The sequence below is a fragment of the Pogonomyrmex barbatus genome, unplaced genomic scaffold (assembly GCF_055798465.1).
Source record: "Pogonomyrmex barbatus isolate J1 unplaced genomic scaffold, ASM5579846v1 scaffold15, whole genome shotgun sequence".
NCBI classification, from domain to species: domain Eukaryota; kingdom Metazoa; phylum Arthropoda; class Insecta; order Hymenoptera; family Formicidae; genus Pogonomyrmex; species Pogonomyrmex barbatus.
In genome coordinates, this window is record NW_028297111.1 from 4,727,142 (window position 1) to 4,751,791 (window position 24,650).

General features: G+C 29.5%; 1 protein-coding gene and 1 pseudogene across 5 annotated transcripts in view; one reads left to right on the forward strand and one right to left on the reverse strand.

The window, feature by feature from the left end:
- The window catches only part of rho-5 (rhomboid-5), a 473,385-nt gene that overhangs the window by 46,887 nt on the left and 401,848 nt on the right, over positions 1–24,650 (forward strand). The gene's annotated exons all lie outside the window — the stretch shown is intronic.
- On the reverse strand, positions 5,724–7,146 carry LOC148937287 (uncharacterized; annotated as a pseudogene).

A 24,650-nucleotide genomic window follows, 5' to 3' on the forward strand; every position in this document is an offset into this window, starting at 1 on the left:
GCATCAATAATATTTCTTATATCAGCTCTTGTAAAAATGATATTAGGATTTTTTTTTAAATACTCTTTAACAACTATGATAGGCAAATGTTAGTACTATTTTTCGGGAATGAAAAAGAAAATATATTATTAATTAATGGATCTGTTTCTCAATTCCAATTATACATTCTGTGAGAATTTCTTTATATTGTTCTCTACATTTTGGGCTCCACTATTGTTTTTTCTATATTGTTGAGAGGGATTCGATAGCACACAACGATTGGCCAATTAAATATAAAATTTTCTGATTGATGGTCCATTGGAAAATTCCTAAGTATCGGCTGATGTGAGTGGATGTATGCTATCGCGGATGTATGCTAACGGAATCCTCCTGATGATAATTACTCCTTAATTTCTTTGGATGTAACATCGTTGTTTACGTTGTTGTTCCTCTGGATTTAACGATGAATAGCACTTCTAAGCCATGGGATGATATAGCGGTGAATTGTGATATGCGTATCCCCAAAGAAAAAGAATGAAGGCTGTTCCTTTTGTTTTACACTCAATCTTTTTTACTTTTAGTCCTGACTACTATCAACCGAAGGTTGGCAAAAAACGGAGGGAGTATGCGTTTCACCGAATCAATCGGTTGTTATCAAAGATCTCAGCAATTACAATATATTTTTTTATCAACTTTTAATCATATATTTCTTGTAGGTTAAGCTACCCAGATAGCAAAATGTTTCAAATTTGCTGTCATATAGCTAAAAGTCGTTGCAATAACTAATTTAAACAAATTCGGGAGACAGCAAGCTGAGACAGCATTATGTCTGTCGCATTGAACTCAATGGAACATATATAATTTTAATAATGACAAATCGACATTATGACAGCATCAATTTACTATTTACAACTTAATGACAACTCATGTTGTCAATTTGTCATCCGCAATTATCAACATGTTGATAGCAAATTGGCGACAACTTGAAAGCAACTCGTCATCATTAGTATGCTATCCATACTCAACAACATGATGCAAAACAACATATGCCAAATAACGAATGCTGCATATGCCGATAATAATATGCTGATAATGCCAATTAAATGTTCTGTGCCAGTTTCTCTGGTAAAAATAACGGACAGAAACAAACAAGATTTCTATCGGTTTCTATTAGCTGTCTATACAGATAAAGATAAGCTTACAGTTTAGTCGATAGAAATCATATCCATTTGAGTTGTGCATTGTAAATATTTCGAAACAACATCGATAATGTTCAAGAGGTAATAGAGAATGTATAAACTTATTATTTTTGAAACAATAACGTGTGTCCAAAAATATCGCATTTTTTAACAAAATGGCAATAAAATTATATCAGAAGCAATTTTTAAACAGATTTCAAGACAACAATCTGTTTCAAAAACGCTTCTAATATAACTTTATTACCATTTAATCAAAATTGTATTAATTAATCAGGGAATGTTGTTAATTTTTATTCATATTTCTATTTTATTGTCTTATTTTATTTTACTATATTATGTGTAATAGGATTAATATAAAGTTGCAATGTACATACATCAGTTGCTTAGGATAATATATGTATATTTGTAAGTGTAATTAGAAATGAATATTTACAACTTGTATATAAATCTCGAAAACTATATGTCTTTTTGCTGAAAAGTTGCCGTAAACGTGTGACATTTCATATTATCAACACTTTGTTAGCATTGAATTACAATTAAAAATCTTCATGTTTGAAGACATATATGTGATAACGGAAATCATTATATATGTTTTGTTGCTGTCATGTTTTCATCATGAAGTTCAAAATGAAACGATTAATTATTTGTTAGTGACATATTGGTTGTTGATATATTGCTGATAACATAACATACTATTATTGCTGATCATTTGCTCTTAAAATTTCGTCAACTGATTGCATCCATAAGCAGGTATATTGTTGTTTTCGTTATGTGTCTTATTTTGATGTCAGCAAATATATGGCAAATATATAGCAACATATGCAATGCATTAGTTCGTTCAATATGCTATCATACTTGGCTATCTGGATAAGTTTATAGCATATAATTATGATTAATTTTTTTGTTAATAAATAATAATATTTTTCAATATAGACCTTTGGTTATCGAGCGAACCGTAAATCGTTAATCGTTCTTTGATTGGCTATTAGATATTTAGTAATTAAATTAAAATAAATATTTATTTACAACTCCATCTTAAAAAAAAAATGAAAATATATTCATTCGATTTCATGTAGCATAGAAATAAAGGTTGAAAAAAGGATGAAAATGTTGTCTGATGTGATAAAAACAATTATTCAGTGTTAAAGATGACATTTATGAAGATGACATTTAGAAAATCTGTCACATTGGGCTACGTTTCAAAACTTTAAAGCGGTGTCTACAACATTAAGGTGTAAGACTTAAAAAAATTGATCATAATCGATTATTCTTCTGTAAATCAATTATGATTAACTAATTTCTTACGACTTAAGTTTTATTTCTCTATTGTAGACGACGCATAAAACGGTGTCTACAATGAGACTTTAAGACATAAAGGGACAAAATCTGCGCACAATGGAACAAATATTAGGAACAGGAATAAATATTAAACTTTGGAAACAAAAAATTCAAAATATAAATTAAATATAATGCACAATGAAATATAATCCTATTTTATACCTACTTGTAGTCATTGTGCATTGCATTTAATTTTTATTCTGAATTTTCAATTCTTTAATATTTATTCCTATTTCTAATATTTTTTCCGTTATACGCAAAGCCTAAGACTTAAGAAATTGGTCAACTACAATCGATTATAATTGGCCAATTTCTTAAATCTTACGTGTTAAAATATCATTGTAGACGCCGCTTAAGATCTACTTTCACCAACTCCTTAATTTAATCTTAATAAAAATTACCTTTTAAAAAAAGTAAAAAATAACGCCAAATTCACACGCCTCTTTTCTTATTTATATAAAAGAAAGAATTTTATACAAAAATTTCCATCTACAATAGTTTTTTTAGTAATAAATTTTATATTGGTATAAAAGATGTGATATCAAGAACTGGTGCCAACTTCTAATTTAATAAAATAAAAAGAATTTTATAGTGAAATACATTTTATTTTGTAATTCATTTTTATTTGAAAAGTCATTTTATTATTCCTACAAAAACATGATATTATAATAAAAACCATGATATAAAAAAATAGAATTTTAATCATATAAAATAGAAAAGAAATTTTACAAAGATGAAAAAAGATATTAAACTAAAATTAATGTCAATTTGTAGTTGCCAAAAAAATTTTATTGAATTATTGTACTTGTGTTTATATAAAAATAAATATAAAAGAAAATTTGATGTGTAAGAAAAAAAAACGACATACCAAAACTTGGCGCGCCCGGGCCGCATTAAAACTACTTTTAATAATAAAATTGAATTATGTGATAGACAAATAGAAAACAGTTTGAATTAAAATTTAATATATATCACATTTTGTCCATAAATTTAACAACAAATACGATTGGTTAATTCTAATGAAATAATCTGCCGATTAAATTATTTTGGATTGTAAAGAGAGTAGGCGAACTCCAGTGGGTCAATTTTCGTACAATTTTACAATTACGATTAAAATTTATTCACATACTGTGACTTTAAGAAAGCCGTATTAGCATCTTAAGTCATTACTTAAGACGATTAAAATAAGAATCGACTATAAATACCGGCCTAAAAGTGACTTATAGTCACTAGCCAATATGTATTGTTGCGCTCGCGGCGGTCACAATCGCTAATCGTACTCTCTCCCGCATTTCCGCATACTATCGCGATTCGCAAGGGAGTCGCGCACGAAATAATCAACACTCTCCTTTACGAAACTCAAGAATTTTATTAAAGCAACAGAACAATTGGAATGCCCCGGACACATGTCTATTCGGGCAGTCGGGACGCCACGTCAAATTCATGTTTTTCATGCATGCTAACACTGTTATAAGTTCATGCTAAATATGGACTATATAATATGTAGTATATAAATATGGACTATACAATATGCCGTGCGTGCGACGTGTCTTCCGACTGCTCTTTTAAAATGTGCAAATAATTTAGATTCATTAATTACTTGTTAATTTTGATAATATTTAATAGTTATAATTATTTGATAATTTTCTAAGCTCGTAAATTTTTTGTAATACATCTATTAAATTTTTAGTAAACTTTATTCTATCTTTATTATTTAAACTTTCTTTAAGACTGTCTTTTTATTACTTAATATAAATAAAACTTTTTTTATCATTTAATTTTTAATATTTAACTTTTATTTTTTAAACTAACAATTTTCAAATTTCCATTTTCTTTATTATTTGTGATTTTTTAACCTTTATAAACTTTATTATTTTAATCTTTTTAAACTTATCTTTTTTTTATTTTACTGTTTTTGCCATTTAGTTTTTATTAATTCTTATATTTATTCTTTTATATTTTTATTAATTTTTAATACTTATTTTTTAAGTTTCTAATTTTTTAATTTTTAGCTTTTTTGTTATATGCGTTTTTGCTTTTTTAATTTTTATTTTTCAAGTTTTCAAGTTCTTATTCAAACTTTATTTACTTTTAATTTTTCAAGTTTTTATTTTACTTTCTTTAAACCTAATACTAACCTAATATTTTTATACCTAATACTAATACTGATTTTATTATTATTATAAAAAAATATTTTACAACTATGTTATACAATCTGCATTAGATCTAGCTTACTTATCCGACTAGACAGTAATCTGGCTCAGATGATATTTTTCGTAATAAGGATTCTTTCTTCTGAAATCTTTAAAAATAATAAAATAAAAATAATAAAATAAGTTTGAATGTTTTGCAAAAAAATTCATTTTGTTTCTCAATGAACGATGATAGATTTCAAAACTGGTGTGCTTACATTTCACACATGTTGACACAGAGTATAAGAATACTACTAGAAAGATCCACAGATACATATATATAAATGAATCATTTTAAGTAATGCATTAATTTTTTTTGAAAACCAAGGCTTATATCAAAAAATGTTTCGTATAAATGTTTTGTAAAAATAATTACGAGTTTTCATGACTGGTTCGTGGTCGGCCCCGTCGTGACGCACACCCTCCCTTCTTATTTGAGATTATTTATTTTTATACACGACAGGATTTGAACACGCGATCTACGTCTACAAAGCCTTACTGCCTATGTTACCGCTGCTCTTGCTCAATAGCAATGATTAAACATATAAACCGTCCCGCCCGTATATCGGCCGAAATTGCAAGCGCGCGGTGAGATAAAACCGTCCAGTGAGACACGCATTCGTCGTTGCTAGGCACGCGTGGAGCACACTAGGCGCACTAGGCGCACTAGGCGCACGTAACATACGTAGATGGAAACGTAGCCAATGCCGCTTGCAATCAACAACTCCACGCGTGCCTAGCGACGGCGAACGCGTGTCTCACTAGACGGTCCTATTTCATCGCGCGATTGCAATTTGATTATTTTCATAAATTAATAACTCGTTAACTATTGCGAAAATCGCGAAATAATCCAGAACTGTTCGATTCAGTTTAGTCTGTTCTATCTGCATATGTCCGCTTGGTCATTTTTTTTAGACACCCTGTATAATATATATATATATATATATATATATATATATATACATATAATCATGATGTAATACTCATGATATGATATGTTGTAGCATTAATAAAGTTTATTTTCAGTCGTTACAATTTTATCAATATACATAATATAAATATATATTATATTAAACGGTGGCAATTCAAATTACAAACAAAAATATCACAGACAGTTAACAGTTATTATTTCCTTCTTCATTTCGCAGTTTCTTTCTCTCTGCATCTAATCTTTCTTTGGCTCTGCGCAGCCATTTTTGTATCGCTTCCTCTAGAATCTGTTTAGTATGCGTCGAATTATTCTCCATACCAGAAACTATAATAAAAAGCAATATTGTGTAAACAGCAATTTCTTTTTTCCTTGCATGTGTTCTATCCAGATTAGAATAAAAATTATCCAAATAAAACGTTTCATTATTATAGCAAATAAATAAATTATCTATATCAAATTTTTATCAATTAGCAAGTCAGCGAGTTTTAAATTGCAAAATTTTTGTTTTGTTTTTGCTCCTAGCCAGGTATATTTTTCTGCAAGCTCGTTGGTTAGCAACTACAATTGCGCTTTATAAATTCGTATAGAGTTTTCCTTCCAACTCGGGATACTTCTGCAACCTATAATAAATATCGCTTTGTTAGAAAATAAATAGGTATTTTAATAATTATAATTGTAATCATATATTATTCCAGTTTACAAACTCAAATATAATTATATAAAAATAGAATTAAAATAGAAGATATTGTTGTCATTCCTAATTAACATATTAATTATTTTAGAGATATTGATAAAGACTTATTTGTGTATGTTATAGCTAAAGTCTGCGGCACATGATGCGTGTTGTACTGATAGATTTATTGCTCTGCTTTGTGGGCTGCGTTAAATGCTACTAATTGTAAAATGCTAGAGCTGCTGATTTCTATTTCACACAGATCGCACAGATCGTGTACTTAGGGCCAGATTTATCACGCCAATTAATTTAATCGATCGATTAAATTCTTTCAGTTCTTTCGTTAGAACTAAATTTCATGGATTGATTAAATTAATTCTCGCATTGATGTAACCTACTTCATCTAAGATAAAGTTCATGTGAATAACATACACTTAGGAAGATATACGACATTTTAAAGCATTTACAGCATCTAGTGAATCTCCCTCTAGCACAAAATTACTCAGCGAAAATATCACCAATCCTATCTTCTATTAAAACTATCTTCTATTAAACTTAGAATGTTAACACGCAAGACAGCATGCAGCCTACAAAATTTCTAGATTATTATCTAGTTATTACTAATATGTTACTTCGCATGCACTTTGATACACGAAAACACGTACATACGTACCATATATCGTAGACTGAATGCAGTCACATCGAAATCGAAAGAACAAAAGAACAATGGAAAAGAGATGTAGCTATTTAGAATAATTCCGTTTCAATTTTAATTACTCTGATTAGCTGGATTGCTTTATCGTTGTTGTTTGGTCCCGCTCTTTCAATCTCCATGTGATTGCATCCTCACGAGTTGCCATTTGTAAAATGAACTTAAAAAATAAGTTACCAATTGAAATAAAATGTGCAATAAAACTTATTTAAACTGAAAAAACAACATATGCAAGAATTATAACAATTTCGCTATGTTATACGATCTATTATATGCGCTATGTAATTTAATATCATAAAATTACAATATTATTACCGATGCTTTGAAATTATTCTTATCTAGAAGTTTTCTTAAAAAAAGCTCTGTTTAAAAAAAGAGTTCCGGCGATTAACAATAATAAAATAATAATTAAAAATTGGGGTGCTAACTTCACACTTAATATTACGACTGAATAGTTCTGAATAGTTCATTTGATGTCTTCTGATGAGTACTAGAGTTCCAGATATAAAAAATAATTTTTTTTTTCAAAAAAAAGTGAAACATAAAAAAATTAACATTAAGCCCAAATAGTTCTGAATAGTGTATTTGATTTGTTTCGATGAGTTTTAGAATTCCTGATAAAAAGAAATATTGAATTTTTACAATTGTTTAAAAATTATCATCGAAAGTTACTAAATCATGAATGGCGTGCATTTTAATGTCGAATAATTCCTTAATTATTGGTCGAATTGTCTTAACTTATTATAATTTCTTGTAGAATTTTTAGAAATACTACACAAAACTACCGTCAGAACTACTGGAATTCTCAAAACAATTTTCGCTGTAAATTTTTCCAAGATTCATAGTTAAAAATTTTTGAGTTCCGAGTAGTTCTTAGTGGAGTTCTGACGCAGTTCTCGACGAGTTCTAACGAAAAGTCTAATAGTATAAAATAATCGGACCATTGATTTGCAAGATACCGAATGTTTAAACAATCATCGAAAACTTTTTGAGAGTTCCCAGTAATTCTGATTCGAATTTTGCATAGCTCATTTGATCTCTCTTTTGACGAGTTGTAGTATTCCTGATATAAAAAATTTTAGTAATTTAAAAAAAGGGATAGGAAATATGAAGTTTTGATTTTTATTAAACCTGGTTAAACGGTTCTGCTTTGCGTATTTAATTCGTTTTGACAAATTCTAGAAAAGTTACTGATATAGAGAAAATGTTAAACCTCTATAATTGTTTAAATAATTATCATTAAAAGTTGCTAAATTATAAGCGGTGGCATATATTTGACACCTAATATTCCTGAAATATTAGTCGGATTGTCTTGGCCCATAATAATTTATTGCAGAATTCTTAGTATACTGCCCAATACTACCGCCAGTATTCTTGAAAATTAAATGTTTGATAAATGTGCCATTTGAAATGTGATTGTCATCCGATTGAAAATTATCTGAAGAATTCCAAGAATCCTGGCAGCAGTTTAGATTCTAACTCAAAAAATTATTATAGTCGAAAACAATTTAACCGCTAATTGAAGAGATATCCGACTTAGATAGCTGGAATTTATTGCGTAAACTTTGAATAATGCTTCAAAATAATTATTGAAAATAATACAGTAAAGTAAAAGAAAATATTTGTTCTTAATTATATTTTTTATATGAAATATGAGCTTGTAGACATAAATATAATAAATTTTTTTATAATATCGCTTATACAATAACTTAAAATAACATATAACTTATATAATATTTAAACAACGCCTATATCATCGTGTGTGTGTGTGTGTGTGTGTGTGTGTGTGTGTGTGTGTGTGTGTGTGTGTGTGTGTGCGTGCGTGCGTGCGTGTGCGTGTGCGTGTGCGTGTGCGTGTGCGTGTGCGTGTGCGTGTGCGTGTGCGTGGCGGTGCGGTGTGCGTGTGCGTGTGCATGGCGGTGCGGTGCGCGCGCACGTGTGCGTATGTATGCGTGTATGTGTTCCAATCGCCTTGCTCCATAAAAGTTTTCATTAGAACTCGTCAAGAACTGCTCGAAACTCTCAAAAAATTTTCGACTTCGAAATTTAGAAAAAATTCGATAAATATTAAAATATCGTGTATTTTTCAAACTGTTGGTCCGATCGCCTTGCTCCATTAGACTTTTCGTTAGAACTTGTCGAGAACTGCTCAGAACTTCACTCAGAACTACTTGAAACTCTCAAAAAATTTTCGACTATAGATCTTGGAAATATTTTATGGCGAAAAATTTTTTGAGAATTCCAGTAATTTTAGCGGTAGTTTTGTAATATTCTAAATGTTCTACAAGAAATTTTACAAGAAATCTACAAGAAAAATTATCATAGATTAAGACGCTCTGATCAATAATTAAAGAATTATTCGACGTTAAATGTATGGCACCGTTCACTATTTAGCAACTTTCGATGGTAATTTTTTAAACAGTTATAGAAATTCGATATTTCTTTTTATCAGGAATTCTAGAACTCATCGAAACGAATTAAATACACTATTCAGAATTATTCAGGCTTAATGTTAAATTTTTTGTTTTATATTTTTTTTTTTAAATCAAAAAATTATTTTTTATATCTGGAACTCTACCCTAATACTCATCAGAAGACATCAAATGAATTATTCAGAATTATTCAGTCGTAATATTAAGTGTAAAGTTAGCACCACAATTTTTAATTATTATTTAATTATTGTTAATCGCCGGAACTCTTTTTTAAAACTCTTTTTTAAACATAAGAGAACTTCTAAACTTCTAAACTCTTTAGAAAGAAACTGGAACTTTCACATCACAACTCTCGAGAATTAAAGTTAAATTTAGGATGCTAACTTTACATGCCCTTAATATTATGTGCGGCAAAGAGTAGCAAGATGTAACCTTTTTCCTCCAACGAAATCTATATGTACTTCGATACATACGCACGTTTTACCTAAGCTTACATGCATACATATAGATCCAGGATATATATAATGTCTATACGTGTGTTATATTCTTCGAATGCTCAATCTATTTCATTTTCTCTCTCATGACTTTCTCCTATCTGTCTTTCTTGAATTATAATGTTAAAAGAATTCTTCAACTTTGCATCTATATATCACATTTGTTCATTTTCTGTCTGAACGAATAAACTTAAGTTTAATAAAGCGAATGTTTAAAGATGAATATTGCAAAATCTTGTATTCTTACGATTTAAATCTTGCATTAAGTATTAATTATTATTAACAACTTAGCAATTCACAAACTCTATAAAAAGTAACGTATTGATAAGTCTATACTTTTAGTCCACACTTTTTGTTTTATATTCTTTTTCTCTTTCTCTCTATTCAATATATATTATACTAGACATTACAAATGCGCGCTGCGCGCGCGCCGTTTATCTTTTTCATCACAAGAGCAAAAATTAATATAATACTATTATACTATTGTTATACTATAATATTTTTAACTTCTTGACCTCTACACAATTGTCAAAACGATCCTCGCTGTGAGATCAATACAATGATAGCTATTCACAAAATTAGCGCAGCGAGAAAACCAATCAGCATCGCGGAAAAAATGTCAACAATAAACTTCGAGAATTTCGAGAAATGCGAGTAATATGCCTTTTTTTAGAAAGGATACAGATATTATCGAAATAATAGAAATATAAATATTGCTTATTTAGAAGGATATAAAGTTTCTTTTTAATGATTTATATAGCAAAATACTTATATCTCAAAAGCTAAATAAGGAAAAAAATATAAATAAATTTTTGTGAAAATACATTTTGCATTAGCTATTATTAAACATTTTTTTTAATTAAATGATAAAGAAAATTTGATATTTCAGTTTTCTGTGAAAATAGCTGGGAAGAAAACACACTTTTTAAAATAGAAAATGTGATATTTATGTGATATTGGAAAAGAGCTTTGGAAGAGCTTTGGAAAATACGCAATCTCCAAGTAAACTAAATAAGAAATTAGTTGACACCCATGTTCAAAGCTAGATAATGACGTAATGCAATATGAGAAAAATTAGAAAATTCTCAAAAAGGGCTAAATCGCTGACCAAAATCATGTACACCAATGCCTATTAATGCCCAATTATTGGACATTACTGATGAATTTTTTGTAATGCCCATTAATATTCTTGTAATTCTCATTAATGTCCTCGTAATGCCCATTAATACGCTAATAATGCCCACTAATGGTCACTAATACTTTAATAATATTCTACAATGTAAGTAGTAATGAAGTATAATAATGCATAATATCTCATATCACTTATTATACAATAAATATTATTGCAATAATAATATAATAAAATTATATAGTACTTTTTATATAATATATAAAGAAAAATATATTTATTTTATTGTTACAATTAAAAAAAAATGTTTTTTATTTTAATTTGTTATAAAAAATAATTATTTTTTAATTTTTTAAAAATATATACTAATTTTATAATTTCTTCATAGAGAATAGTACTTTCTTATAATTTATTATAATTTTTTATAAACATGAGTAGTTACAAATAATATAAATTATAGACATGGATATAAATTTCATAAATATATTTTTAAAATATTAAAAAATAATTCTTTATAACAAATCAAAATAAAAAACATTTTTTTTTAATTGTAACAATAAAATAAACATATTTTTCTTTATATATTATATAAAAAGTAAAATATTATATAAACATAAAATATATTATACATATCTGCTTTAAGTTTAGGTACTGAAAGTATTCTAAGAGTAATCATTATTGAAATTTTATAATTTAGTTTTTATTAATTTATATTTTTTATTTATGGAGAGTAAATCTGACTATTTTAATATAGAGGATCCGTTTCCCATTAATTCAATTGGATCACAAAAAATAAATTTTCTTTCAACCATTGCTATATCTTCATCACGTGGCCAAACAAAGTATTAAGTTCTGCTTTTAAGAATTTTATTTTTACATTATTTTTATTACATTCAATAACTCTATCAATATAGTATTTATCGTCGTAGAAAACAGCGTAATATTTTTCTAATAATATATTTGACATTTTCAATTTATTTTTACTTTCATTTTCTAAATTAGGATGTTTCTTTATTTTCACACAACAAGAAGATTCAGGACATTTCAGTTTTTTTGTTTTTCGATTGTATTTAAATGCAACTTTTTTTTTCGTTGATGTTCTGTCACCGGCGATAAATCTTCGTAGTCTGTCCGCACTTATTTTACCTTTATATTCATCAAGAAACTAACAATATAAAAACTTTTTAATCATTATTTTATTATTAATCTGAATTTTTATAAAAGGTGAATTCTCTGTTATTAATTTCTGCGGAAATTGTTTTGAAACATCTTTTTTAAGGTTGCAGGAATTTTTTAATTTAAAGCATTTCGGCTTCAGTAAAAAAATTTTCTAAATCAATCGATTTTTGCGAATCGCTAAGTTTTTTTCAAATTTTTTCTCGGTATTTGTCATCTGTAAAATACATATTTTTAAAATAAAAATAAATTAATTAATTGAAAAATTTAAATTTAGAAAATTTCTATAATAAGACTATCCTTATATTAATATTAAGAATTGATATTCTTTTAAAAAAATATAAGAAAATCCAAAATATTAGGTTGTCGGAAAAATCATGACATATTTTTTCTATGTTTTTCAAAGAACATTTATTTATATAAAGAACAAAGATCATTCAATGATATATTGCCCGATATTTGATCGATAATCTTTTGCCATCTTTCAGTGAGTTTCATAATTTCTCGTTCATAGAAAGACCTGTCTTTATCGGCGAAAAACTGAAGTGTTGATTATTCATCTGAATTAAACGTTATATGCAAGGAGTTTTTAAGAGAGCGAAACAAGTTTATAACTGTTACGATTTCTTTATTTATCTCAGAAATAATAAGTTTAAAATAACTTATGTACACATACATATGCCTACATACGAGGGTAGTCTGAAAAGTTTTAAGCATAACATAGAAACAAGTATTTTTTCGGCCAAATATAGTTTTATTTTTCAACATAATCTCCTTTTAAGTCGATATACTTTTCCCATCGATACTTTAACCTCTTTAACCCCTCCAAATAGTAGTTGGCATCTTGCTCCGCAAAATAGGCGTTTACGTATGCGATGACCTCATCGTTCGATGAAAATCTCTGTCCTCCAAGCGAAACTTTAAGCTTAGGAAACAGGAAAAAGTCGCTGAGGGCCAGATCTGGTGAATATGGTGGGTGATCAACCAATTCGAAGTGCAGTTCGTGAATTTTGGCCATGACGAAGTGTGAGCAGGTGCATTGTCTTGATGGAACAGCACTTTCTTCTTCTTCGGCCGTTTTTTTGCAATTTCTGCCTTCAGCTTATCAAGTAATGATGCGTAATACGCTCCCGTTATTGTTTTACCTTTTTCAAGATAGTCGATACACACAATTCTGTGACTATCCCAAAAAACAGTCGCCATTATCTTCCCAGTTGATAGAACCGTCTTCAACTTTTTCGGAACAGGTTCACCCTTTGCAGTGTTTTGACTGTTCTTATCTCTGTAGTGTAGGAGTGTAGTGGTGAATCCAAGTTTCATCTACAGTTATGAATCGACGCAAAAAATCTGACTCGTTTTGCTTGAACCGCTCCAACAGGGCCTTGGAAATGTTCATTCGAATTCGTTTTTGGTCTAAAGTGAGCAAGCGCGGCACCCAACGCGCGGATAGCTTGCGCATATCCAATTCTTCAGTCAATATATGACAAACGTGTTCTTTCAATATTTTTATAGTCTCTACTATCTCTCTAACCTTGATTCGATAATCGTCCAGTATCATTTGGTGAACATTTTCGATGTTATCAGCGGTGGTCACAGTTTTTGGCCGTCCCGAACGCTCATCATCAGCCAAGCTGGTATGATCACGTTTAAATTCAGCTGCCCATCTTTTTACGCTGGCAAATGATGGGGCAGAGTCCCCGTAAACAGCGTCCAACTCGATTTTAATTTGCGCAGGCGTATTGCCTTTCAAATGTAAGAATTTATATCACGGCATGATATTCAATTTTTTCCATTTTTACAAAAACACTGACATCGACTGGCACAAACGACTGTCAAACAATAACTGAGCGTCCAAAATGGCTGAAATTTTCACAAAAGTCAAAAGTCAAAGCATATACTATTGTAGTACTAGAATGGTTTTGACGAGTAACGTCATCTTCATGTTAAGGCTCAAAACTTTTCAGATTACCCTCATATATTATGTATAAATTTTTATATAATTTAAGGTGTATCTTTCTATTTAAAAAAGAAATATAGTTTTGTATAATTTAAAGTATAATTAAGTAATAATAAAGTATAATTGAAGTTGTAAGCATTTTAATATAATCATTTCTAATTAGATATAAATTTTTTTTCGAAAAAAATTTTAATATAATTTTACATAAATGTATATAGAATTTATTAATATTTTGATATTATATTACATATAATTAGATATAAACTTTTTACCCGAAAAAAATTTTAATATAATTTTATATAATTTGATATAAAGTTATAAATATTTTGATATAATTGCGTATAATTTGTAATATTAGTAGATCTCATTATATATAATGAGATATAAACTTTTTTTTCCTGGGAGACTAATAGATTTCAGTAAACAAATTTATTACTTATAGATTTTTTCTGCAATCGTAAACAAAACGAGATTATATAGTTTTATGAATACAATCTAAAAAACCAAATAATATTAATTTATCTAATATTTGAAAGTTTCACAGTATGGAAGAATATTTAAGCTGATTTTTGAGTTATTGTTGCGTTGTTCTTTATGTTTTGTTTCCGATGTTTTATGAATAGTTCCATTGTTTATTTTGAATCATATTTTTCATTAAGTAAAATAATAAATTACTAGTGTTCATTCTAAATTGATATCACGCCCTTCGTGGATTTATCTTCAACGTTTATGAACGTTTCAGTTTACTTCTTCAGGGAAAAAGAAATAATAGAAAACTGTTTCAGATTGTTCTTGAACAAGTGATTATAGTCCACTTGTTTAAAAACAATCAGAAACAGTTTTTTGTTATTTTTCTCCCTGAAGAAATGACTTGCATCCATCGAGAGAATAGGACCATCCTCTCTCTGGAGTACCAGTACCTCTGGAGTACCTTGGGGATTCGAGAAAATACATGTATATGTGTATATTGTAATATACGCATATATGTGTATCATTGTATTGTTGACATGTTATTCTAAACCCGTTATTTGCGATAAATATCATCACATGCCTCGGTAGTCGAAGAGATAAGATGCCGGTAAGCAGAAGATCCAGGTTCGATTCCTGGCTGAGGTGGTATTTTTTCGCAAAAATAATTACGAGTTCTCACGACTAGTTCGTGGTCGGGCCCCGCCATGACGCACATTCTCCCTTTTTATTTGGGATTTTTTTCGTTGTCGAAGATAACCCACGAAGGACGCGATATCAATTTAAAATAAACATTAATAATTTATTATTTTACTTAAAGAAGAATATAATTCAAAATAAACAACGGAATTATTTAAATGAATGAAATAACTAGTCATTTAAAAGAAATAATAGAATTGTTTAATTGAAATTAAAAAATTAATTATGCTAATAATGGAACTATTTGAATTAAATAGTTAAGTTGTCTAAACAATACAATCAATTTTTTTAATTAAAGAAAAAATTATTTAGATACAAAAATAAACTTCTTCATTGAAAAAATTATATTGTTTTAACGAAACAATAACTTTTTCATTTCAATTTAAAGAAATAATATCATTTTATTTACTAATATTTTATTTGAAAACTATCTTAGATAGTAAAACTATCTTGATTATTTGAAAAATCAAATAATCATTTATTAAATAAGGATTTATTGAGTCAATGATTGGTTTATTTGGATTATTCCAAAAGATAAATTTCTTTGAATTTAATAAAATTTAGTGAATCCAAAGAAATCGTTTTCTCTGTGTAGATTAAATGAAACAAATACAATATATTAAAAGTAAATATAAGTATAAAGTAATATAGTATCCAAAAAATATCAGAAAAGATAAAGAGTAATATTGCTATCTCACTTTAGCAAACACTCGACTCACTCGCACGCAGCGATGCTCCGCGCGCGGCACAAGAAATCTCACGAACATTCGAGCCCTAATTATGACATTGTATTAAAATATATGTACTATGGCTGCGTTCCGTAACTCACTGCCAGTATTGACAGTATTGTAATGCCGTTTCGAAATTTATTCCAATGTGCTGCGATAGCACTATGATAGAATAATGACGTCATAAATTTTGTCTTCCTGCTGCGGCTACCTGCGGTAACTAAAAAGACATAGCAGTCACAGTATAAAATGGCGACGTTTGAGAAAGAAGAGTTAACCCTACTCGATGCAGAAATAAATATTCAATATAAAATAATAATAAATAAAGAAGATACACAAAAAGCATTGCGAGATAAAAATAAAGTTTGATATTATAGCGAATTCGATCATTCACACTACACCAAGTGTGTATAAACATTATTATATACGAAATTATTGCTTTAATTGCTTTTCAGGAGAAATAGTGCATCTACCTGATTTTCCATTTTCATAAAACATCGGAAACAAAACATAAAGAACAACGCAACAATAACTCAAAAATCAGCTTAAATATTCTTCCATACTGTGAAACTTTCAAATATTAGATAAATTAATATTATTTGGTTTTTTAGATTGTATCCATAAAATTATATAATCTCGTTTTGTTTACGATTACAGAAAAAAATCTATAAGTAATAAATTTGTTTACTGAAATCTATTAGTCTCCCAGGAAAAAAAAGTTTATCTCATTATATATAATGAGATCTACTAATATTACAAATTATATGCAATTATATCAAAATATTTATAACTTTATATCAAATTATATAAAATTATATTAAAAATTTTTTCGGGTAAAAAGTTTATATCTAATTATATGAAATTATATTAAAATTCTTTTCGGATAAAAACTTTATATCTGATTATATGTAATATAATATCAAAATATTAATAAATTCTATGTACAATTATGTAAAATTATATTGAAATTTTTTTCGAAAAAAAAGTTATATCTAATTAGAAATGATTATATTAAAATGTTTACAATTTCAATTATACTTTGAATTATACAAAACTATATTTCTTTTTCAAATAGAAAGATACATCTTAAATTATATAAATATTTATACATAATATACGAGGATAGTCTGAAAAATTTTGAGCCTTAACATGAAGATGACGTTACTCGTCAAAACCATTCTAGTACTACAATAGTATATGCTTTGACTTTTGACTTTTGTGAAAATTTCAGCCATTTTGGACGCTCAGTTGTTGTTTGACAGTCGTGTCAGTTTGTGTCAGTCGATGTCAGTGTTTTTGTAAAAATGGAAAAAATTGAATATCGTGCCATGATTAAATTCTTACATTTGAAAGGCAATACGCCTGCGCAAATTAAAATCGAGTTGGACGCTGTTTAGGGGGACTCCCATCATTTGCTTTAAAAAGATGGGCAGCTGAATTTAAACGTGATCGTACCAGCTTGGCTGATGATGAGCGTTCGGGACGACCAAAAACTGCGATCACCGCTGATAACATCGAAAATGTTCACCAAATGGTACTGGATGACCGTCGAATCAAGGTTAAAGAGATAGCAGAAGCTATGGACATATCGAAAGAACGCGTTTGTCATATTGACTGAAGAATTGGATTTGCGGAAGCTATCCGCGCGTTGGGTGCCGCGCTTGCTCACTTTGGACCAAAAACGAATTCGAATGAACATTTCCAAGCCCCTGTTGGAGCGATTCAAGCGAAACGAGTCAGATTTTTTGCGTCGATTCATAACTTTAGATGAAACTTGGATTCACCATTACACTCCTATACTACAGAAACAAAAGAACAGTCAAAACAGTGGACTGCAAAGGGTGAACTTGCTCCGACAAAGGTGAAGACGGTTCCATCAACTGGGAAGGTAATGGCGACTGTTTTTTGGGGTAGTCACGGAATTGTGTGTATCGACTATCTTGAAAAAGGTAAAACAATAACGGGAGCGTATTACGCATCATTACTTGATAAGCTGAAGGCAGAAATTGCAAAAAAACGGCCGTATTTGAAGAAGAAGAAAGTGCTGTTCCATCAAGACAACGCACCTGCTCACACTTCGGCGGTCGTCATGGCCAAAATTCACGAACTGCACTTCGAATTGGTTGACCACCCACCGTATTCATCAGATCTGGCCCCCAGCGACTTTTTCCTGTTTCCTAAGCTTAAAGTTTCGCTTGGAGGATTTCATCGAACGAGGAGGTCATCGCATACGTAAACGCCTATTTTGCGGAGCCCGCCAACTACTATTTGGAGGGGTTAAAGAGATTAGAGTATCGATGGGAAAAGTGTATCGACTTAAAAGGAGATTATGTTGAAAAATAAAACTATATTTGACCGAAAAAATACTTGTTTCTATGTTAGGCTCAAAACTTTTCAGACTATTCTCGTATTATGATGCATGAAATTAGATGCATCAAACTATAAATAATAACATCTAAACGAGAGACATTTCCGAGATATTACTAATTTAGTTGATATTGAACGATTTATATGTACATACATACATATATACGAATATACACACTTTACGAACACATAATTTCAATTAAATATAAAGGATAAAGGGCTTAAGGAAGATTTTAAGCATTTTAATATAATTACACTGGTTTACTTCGTTTATTTTATGAAAAACTTAATATTTTATATATGAGATTGTTCGTATAAATACAAGTATTATAAATAAATAATTATATATAAATATATAAATATAATTATAAATATATTTATAAATATTTTTCTTAATTATATTATAGTTATATATATATATATATATATATATATATTTTGTTGTACCTCTCGGTGCAACAAGCAAAAATTATGGAATTCCGTCCGCCTGAAGGATTGTAATTCATGAGGAGCGCTGGTAAGAGTACACGAAAAAGTAACACAGTAACACACACTATTCTTATAAATGCCCTTTATTTTCCTCGTTATTACAAATAATATCTCTTAAAATAATTAACTTTTCGTAGATAATATATTACATTTCCGCACTCGCGTTAAAGTATAATTTCAATCGCGGATTGAGACGATATGTCAGAAATTTAGAAACGAACTCCCGCGGTCGACGACTAGTCAGCCATTTTTATAATATTCGTGGTTTCGAATAGCTTTGCGCTAAAGGTCTCATTCGGACCATATATGGTAAAATGCAGCGAGCGACCTTCATTCGCACGCTGTTCAGGAATTCGCAAACTTGCATTTCCGGCATAGCGCGGACTCGTTGCTGTGTCGAAATGCAAGATTTATCGTGGTAGCTATTTGGATTACAACACCCCTCTTTTATTGGGAAAGAAAAACGGAGGAACGGAGTTTTTCTTATCACAGCTACTCTTTTATGCTAAAAACGTGTACTATTACTGCATCTGATGATAAATCTACAAAGATGATATTCATTTTCTGTATCTAATTCTAAGATTATACGTTTCGTAGCCTTGCTTCGTTTCTTTTTCTTCAATATGAGTATTGGTACGCTCATTATTATTTCTATAATAACTAACATAATAAGCCCACTAGTTGCCATTGAATAAATAAAGAATTTTTATTGATAAAATAGACTCTTGTTTTTATCAAGATCATCATTTACTTCATTTAATTTTATTTGTAAATTATTTAATTCCGAAGGATTTTGAATAATTTTTTTTTGTAATTTTATTGGTGTTACATTTGTATTACCTTCGAAATTTGATTTATTCTGTAATAATGAAATATTATATAGTGGCAAATATGACTGTATTTTCGCTTTATGCGATATTTTTGCGATTTTATTATAATATCTGGTGTTACTATTTTACAATTATTTTCTAATGTGATTTTGCCTGTGTTCTTAATCGTTTTCTTTATTTCTCTGGTCTTTATATTGAATAGTAATTACTTGCTTTATCACTGAAGAATATAACTATGAATGGGAATTGCTTAATGCTATTCATACAGTATTGTTTGATATAATGTCTTTTACATTACAATTTTTATAATGTTGTTTAGTGTTTCAATAAATTTCAATTTTGCAAATTGGATTGGCATTGACACGATATATAGGAGAATTTTGTGCGCATAAGTATTCGTCGTTGATTTTTATACATTTTTGTAATTCGCTCCGCGAAAGTGTTACATAAGTATGCCGTTCTGTATTTATGGCTAATAATGGATTATTTATTTCTGTAACTGTAAAAGAATTTCCCTGATCTGGAGCGGGTAACGAAATTATGTTTAATATTTTATATTTTGAAAGCGAAATTAAAAAAAATTGTAGGATAGTGTATATATTTGTTATATCATGGTATGTGTTAATGGTAATTGATTTTTTATTATCAACCAATACTTCTTTTTTATTCTAAATGGGAATTAAAGTCCTTCTGATAATTGTAAACTTGCATCTTTAAGAGTTTCTAGTATATGATCGGATGTTAGTCAAGGATGTAATATTTCCTTTTTTATTGATACTAAATCTTCTAAGATGTCTTCAGCGTCGTGTGTTAAGTCAGTCAAAACTGTATTAATCACAATGAATTGTTCATATATATATATATATATATATATATCAGTTGGCTTTTCATTTGCTAATAATTTCATTCTCTTAATTTCTTTGTGATATTCGCGAGAAGGTATTATTATTATATTTATTTATATCTTTTTTTCAGTGTCATCTATATGGGTTATTGTCGCCTGTAATACTTTTATTTTATTTTTTACGGCGTGTAATGTTACCTATTGTGTGTCATGTAATATAGTCAGTTATTCGTTTGTTAACTTTTCGTCATTTGCATCCATAATACCAAATAATGTTTTTGAAATTAAGCCTATTGCATTAATTAAAGCTCTTTTTTCCTTTTCTGAATTATGCATAGATATTATTCTGGTTACTAACGATTTGATCTGTACTCCTTTTCTATGATTTTGTTAAGGTTTAGGCACGTTTCTTTATCTGCAAATGCGATAAGTTGGCACATATTCTTTGTTTTATGCACATATCCTTACATTTGTTCTAATTTTTTCATTAGTGAGGTGACGTTTACTCGAATGACAAGTATGATTCCAGTATGATTCCACTTGATGTAGATGTCCTATTTTTTCAAAGTATATTCCAGAATGATGATTGAAATTTTCTATTTTAAATCTCTGTGCTCAATTCTTCATGTATTCCTTGGGTAGCACATATAATTATTCTATAAGATAATATTTTATCAATTGCATTAACTTTCGACTTAATTTGTTATAAATGTTTTTAATCGATTTATGTGCGTCCGCAATTTTTTACATCCAGTTTTTAATGTATAGTTTACATCAGAATTCTTTTCTATGATTACATACTGTCCATAATGAATCTAGCTTTTTTGATCTTCCGCGATGTAATGCTTCGTCATACAACAATACTTTGTCCCCTATTTTAGATTTTATTTTCTTCGCTTTTTTATCGTAGTGTTCCTTTGTCTTTGTTTTTTCTTCTTTTAAATGTTCTTTTGCGATTTGATTTGTTGCTCGTAGCCGTTCTTTTAATTTCTGTGCGTAATTGTCGTAAGTATATGACGGTTTTGGAGTGGCTAGGGCTGACGGTAGGATAACTTGGTGTCCATAGACTAATTCAAATGGCGTGTACTCCGTTGGTATATGTGGTGTAGTATTGAAGATAAAAATCGCGTACGGTATTCATTCGTCCCAATTTGTTTGATCAGCGTTTATATAATGGCGAAGGTACTCTGTCAGTGTTCGGTACGTACGTTCAAGAGCTTCATTACCTTCGGGATGATAGGCTGTTGTCTGTATTTTGTCAATTTTCAATAGTCGACACACATTTTTAAATATCTCACTTACAAAATTAGTGCATTGGTCGGTTAATATCTTTCTGGTATCCCGTGTTCAAGTACGATTTTAGTAATAAATTCTTTTACGACTGTGGCGGCTTCTTGATTAGAGACGGGTATTGTCTTACTAAATTTTGTTAGGCAGTCTTGAAACGTTAATACATATTTGTTATCTCTATTAGTTATAGTCAGGGGTCCTACGATATCTAAAGCACATTTTTAGAAGAATTTTTAAGCGTTTCCGTAATTATTAAAGGTGCTTTTATTTTTTTCTTTAATTTATGCTTTTGGCAATACTCGCATTTTGCGACATATTTTTCCATATCCTTAGTGATGCCTGGCCAGATGCATTCGAATTCGATTTAAAGTACGCTCGATTCCTTGATGTCCTCCTATGGGCGCATCGTGATATTTGTATAATATTTGTTGCTTCTCTTCTTCATTATATTCTTTTACGGAAATTGAATTAGTTATCTCTTTGTTTCGTGACCGTCAATACATTTTTACTTAATGCATCCGCATTCGCGTTGGCTTTCCCTGCCTTATGAATAATCTTATAATCATCATATTTTTCAAGTTGCAGTCTCCCTTGGATCAGTCTTGATCCGGGATCACTGACGTTAAACAATCATATTAACGATTTATGATCCGTTATTATTAAATTTCGTTCCGTATAGATACGATCTAAAATGTTTTACAGCCCAAACTATCGCAATTTCTTTTCAGTGGTATTGTAATTTTGTTCGGCTCGCAATAGCACTCGGTTAGCATAGCAATCGGACGGTCTTGTCCTACCGTGCCTTGGGATAACACGACTCCTATCGCGTAATCGGATGCATCCGTCGTGACTCGCGAAAAATCTGGATAATTTAGTACAGGTGCGGATGTTAATTTATTTTTTAATGTTTCAAACACGTATTACTATTCTGACCAAACAAACTTCGCGTCTTTCTTTGTTAATTTCAGTAAAGGTTTAGCTATTTTAGAAAAGTCTTCAATAAATTCTCGATAATATCTGATTAATCCAATAAATGACTGTACATCTTTTATCTTTTTTGGTGTTGGAAATTTATTCACTTCTAATTTAATCGCATCGGACAATATTCCATTTTTATAAGATGCCCTAAGTACTTCTTTTCTCAAAAATTCGCATTTATCCAGCCGTAATTTTAAATTATTTTGCCGTAATCTTTTAAATATTTCTACGAGCCTTTGGTTGTGTTCTTTTAAGCTTGGATCATAAATTACGATATCGTCTAGATATACTAGACATCAATCCTTGTATTTCCGTTAAGATTGTATTCATCAATCGTTGAAATGTGGCAAGCGCATTTTTTAACCCGAACGGCATGCGATTAAATTTGTAGTGACCGTAGGGCGTAGAAAAAGCTGTCTTATGTTTGTCGCATTCGGCCATCAGCATCTGATGGTAACCGGAAGCAAGATCTAACGTTGTAAAATATTTTACGTTCCCTAATTAATCTAATATATCTAATATATATATGATCTATTATATTAGGAAGAGGAAATGAGTCTCTGATCGTGAGATTATTTAATTTTCGAAAATCTACTACAATTCTTAATTGCGATTTTCTGGATGCGTCGGCCTTCTTTGGTACTAGAAGGGGCGCATTCCATTGACTAATACTAGGTTTTATAATTCCATGCTCTAGCATTTCGCGAATTTGTTTATCAATCATGCTTATGTTTATGCTTATGTTTTTCTGGAAGACAGTACTGGTCATACGTTTATGCTTGCAGAGTTAGCTCGCGTTATTATCCCGTGTGATATTATGTTCGTGCATGTCAGTGATTTTCCGTCTAAATGGAACACATCACTGAATTCTTCACATATGAATAACAATTTCTTTCTTTCTTCCAAATTTAAATGATTAATTCTTAAAAGATTTTTTATTTTTTTGCTCACGGGAAAGCTCGCTCCGATCGTTAACTTTGATCGTATTTATCGCCAGCGTTTCGGTAGATTTGTCCATTAATTCATCGATAATTACATGCGGCACTTGTATTTCTACTGCTGCCTCCGTGTTTAGAATACTCACGAGACAGAGATATTCGCTCTACTAAACAGTTTCCGATGAAAATACCTGGCGACTTTTCTTCCAATTGTATAATACCGATCATATTTCGACCGATCTATTGTGAGCTGTATAATAGTTTCGCTGAGCGGCTTCAAATGCTTGTAACCTTCTTACAGGGATAAAGTTTGAAATTTATTCTTTTGATTTTCACGAATTTATTCCCGTAATCACAATTAATTCTATTTTTTTGTATGAAATCCATTCTTAAGATTCTATCGTACTCCATAGGTATATCATCTTTTATTATATATATATATATATATATATATATATATATATATATATATATATATATATATAATAAAAGATGATGTATCTAATATATATATATATATATATATAGATATATATATATATATATATATATATCGGATGTCGAATTTCACCAATTTTTAATAGTATCGTTAGATAAATTTTTTTCAATAGTGAAAAGTCCATATCCCGTCATATCCGGGTTAATTTAATTTTTTTTTCATAAATTTTGGTTTCTCCTTTTAACGCTTTTAGTTTTAAAAGTGAGATAGTCGTACCTGTGTCAAATAAAAAATGTATTTTTAAATTAAAAAAATGTGTTTTTTCGCTTTCGGCTCCTTGCGGGCAGAGTAATTACAGTAGGTAAAAA